The sequence below is a fragment of the Myotis davidii genome, unplaced genomic scaffold (assembly GCF_000327345.1).
Source record: "Myotis davidii unplaced genomic scaffold, ASM32734v1 scaffold6, whole genome shotgun sequence".
Taxonomy (NCBI): Eukaryota; Metazoa; Chordata; class Mammalia; order Chiroptera; family Vespertilionidae; genus Myotis; species Myotis davidii.
This window is the reverse complement of record NW_006383011.1, coordinates 4,666,927-4,669,632: the sequence shown is the minus strand read 5'-3', so window position 1 is coordinate 4,669,632 and position 2,706 is coordinate 4,666,927. Positions and strand designations below refer to the sequence as shown.

Below are 2,706 nucleotides of genomic sequence, written 5' to 3'. Positions count from 1 at the left end.
CCTCAGGGAATGTCTGATGAAATGGACTGATGAAAGGGACCAGGCCTCACATATTTAGGAAATGATGGAAAACCTGGGGCTGGAAAACGTGGATACTGGTTTCCAAGTTTAAAGACGGCCTTGTATATGACAATTCTGCTTCCTTGGGACTTCTACGCAGGGCAGCATTTTGGAGGGTTTTACCATTTTACACATATGGCTTTGTGTCTGTAGGGAACGCTATTGGTGTTTCTAAACACGGACCATTCTGGAGAATCTGGGGAAGAAGAGCATTATCAGTGGGTTGCAGGGCTGCCCCGGTCTCTAAGGGGACCCCTAAGCTCAGAGCAAGGCTCGTGAGGGCAGAACCTCGATGGGGAGAATGGCCTCTGTATTTTCTGGATCCAGCCCAGAGTTCCAGCACTGTGCCTTCTCCCAACACCAACCATGGCCCTCTGCCCGCACGCTGGTGGTGGGGGGTTGATTATCCGTACTTTCTCCAGCCTGAGGCACCATCAACTGTAAGCTGCACCATTATTTTATGTAAGCAAGGGGGAAAAATGCCAAAGAAGCAGACTACACATTGATGCTGGGACACCAGAGAGAAATCTTCCCAAAGAAGAGACTGGCCGGAAATGTGCATGTCTCACCCTTGGCGCTCTGTGGAGGGAGGAAAAACAGTCCTCCCCTGGGAATCTGAACCACAGACCTGCCCTCATGCAGAGATCTGAGGTCAGAATTCACACTGTCCATATGGTCTAGAGAAGTCAAACCGGAAATGTACTTAAAGTGGTCTAGTTGCTAGTGCCCCAGAAGTGACCAGCAAGCATGCATCCTCTCCAGAGAACTCGGCGTCAACCCCAGCCTTTGGAGGATACCACCCATTTAAAACACAGTCTGATTTCAGTGATGTTAAATGGAAAGAAATGTGTTCCTCAGAATGAGTGAGATGTGGGCATGAAATAGATGTGCTGTTGGCTGTACTGGTGATCAGCTCACCTGGGTTTGCCTGGAACTTCCCTGGGTTTAGCCCTAAAAGGCACACTTCTAATGAAATCTCTCAGTCCTGGCCCAGCCCTCTTCTGGGGTCCTTCTCTCTGGCCTGAGGGGGCCTTGTTTTATACTATAGATTCCTGCCTAGGGATAGGCTGATTGCACCAGTCTGTGGACACCTGACCCAGGGGCTTTCTGCCCATAGGCCAGCCAGCATCTATTCTAGGACTTAAGGCCTCACTTGGGAAAATAAGAGAATTTGGAAATTTGAACTTGGGAATCTGCAGAACTGAGGACATGCTCTAGGAACACTAGGCCTGGCCTGGCTTTTCAGGTTCTCTTGGGTTCATGTGCATTGAAAGAATTTAAATAAACACTCCTTTTTATTTATTTACATTTTGGGGAGGTGGAGAAGTCAACTTCAATACTTCTTGGGCCCTTCTGGCTAAAAGGCCCCTGGCTGAGGCAGGCAGACTGTCCTGCAAGGCACTGTAGAGGCAACAAGCCCATCCTAGGTGCTGCCAAAAGGAGATCAGTAAGGCCTGTCAGCTGGTCTGTGTGCCCAAGAGCAAGAGCTCCCAGGCTCTGCACATACATGAAGCAGAAGTAACGTGTAATTAGCAGAATGACATAAATTATTCCCTAACCTAAGGCCTAGAAAATAGTTTAACAACCTCAGTTTTATCTGTGTACTCAATAAATGTACTTGGAGTTGTGTGTGTTTCCAATCTCCTTTTCATTGGTTCCTTTTTTTCCTCCCCTCCTCCCACACCAATAAACTTCTTGAGGGAGGAACTACATCTTCTTTCTCATTCTCCTGCAAGGGACGGGGAGCCGGTCTCTGTGTGTGGTGCCCACTGAGCATGATCATGGCACCCCATACATTCTTAATGAGCGAGTGTTAAACTGAGATGAGTGTAGACTCAACAATAAATGCCTGAGCTGTGGATGGAGTTCTTCATCTATTCAACCGGTGCTTAATGAACTCCTATTATATGACATCAGTTGGCTCAAATTAAACTCTTATAAAAATTTTGGATGTTCTCTACGTAGACGACGGGGGTGGGGGGGGTCCTGGCAGGGATTTGTGATCTCTGGGATTCGTGGAGAGCTTTATAGAAACCGTGAGGCTCGAGGCTTCTCTATGAGGACTCTACTCCTACACGCGGAAGCCTGAGGCAGCTTGTGGGATCACACGTCTTTACAGGTGAAAGGACTCCAAGCCATGACCGGTTCTATCTTTAATTTACAGCTGTGCTGCCAAAGCCCAAGGGGTGCCTGGTCTAAGATCACCCAGAATGTGGCCAGGACTCAGCCTTTGCCTGTGGGGCCCTCCAGCCCTCCTCACTATGGAGCATCCTCAGTGCATACCTGGGACACAGAAGCAAAGGCCCGCACCGGCCTTCACCCACCGAGCCAAGCAGCTGGACTGTCACACTGATGGGCACAAAAGCAGGTATCTGGCGAATCCAAAAACCAACACCTCATGTTTACCCAGGAGTCTGTGCTTCTAAGGTGATCATACAAACTAAATCATGTGAGTTGTGGGGTGAAGGAGCACTGGCCTTGGGGTGGGAGAGCTTGGGCCTGAGGCCCAGCTCTACTCTTCTGAGCAGTGTGATCTACGACATATCACCTCTCTTCTCTGACCCTTAGTTTTTTCCAGCTGTAAAATGAATCCTGCTCTCAACCTGTGTGTGTAGAATACCATGTAAGACATCTGGCACACGGCAG

At 49.0% G+C, this 2,706-nt stretch overlaps 1 long non-coding RNA gene across 2 annotated transcripts in view; it reads left to right on the top strand.

The window, feature by feature from the left end:
- Positions 1-2,228: 2,228 nt before the first annotated feature.
- Positions 2,229-2,706, top strand: part of LOC102759567 — a 37,440-nt gene continuing 36,962 nt past the window's right edge. For both annotated transcript variants that reach the window (XR_436459.2, XR_001512299.1), the window contains exon 1: positions 2,229-2,428. This is a non-coding gene — a long non-coding RNA (uncharacterized LOC102759567). The remainder of the gene's footprint in view (positions 2,429-2,706) is intronic.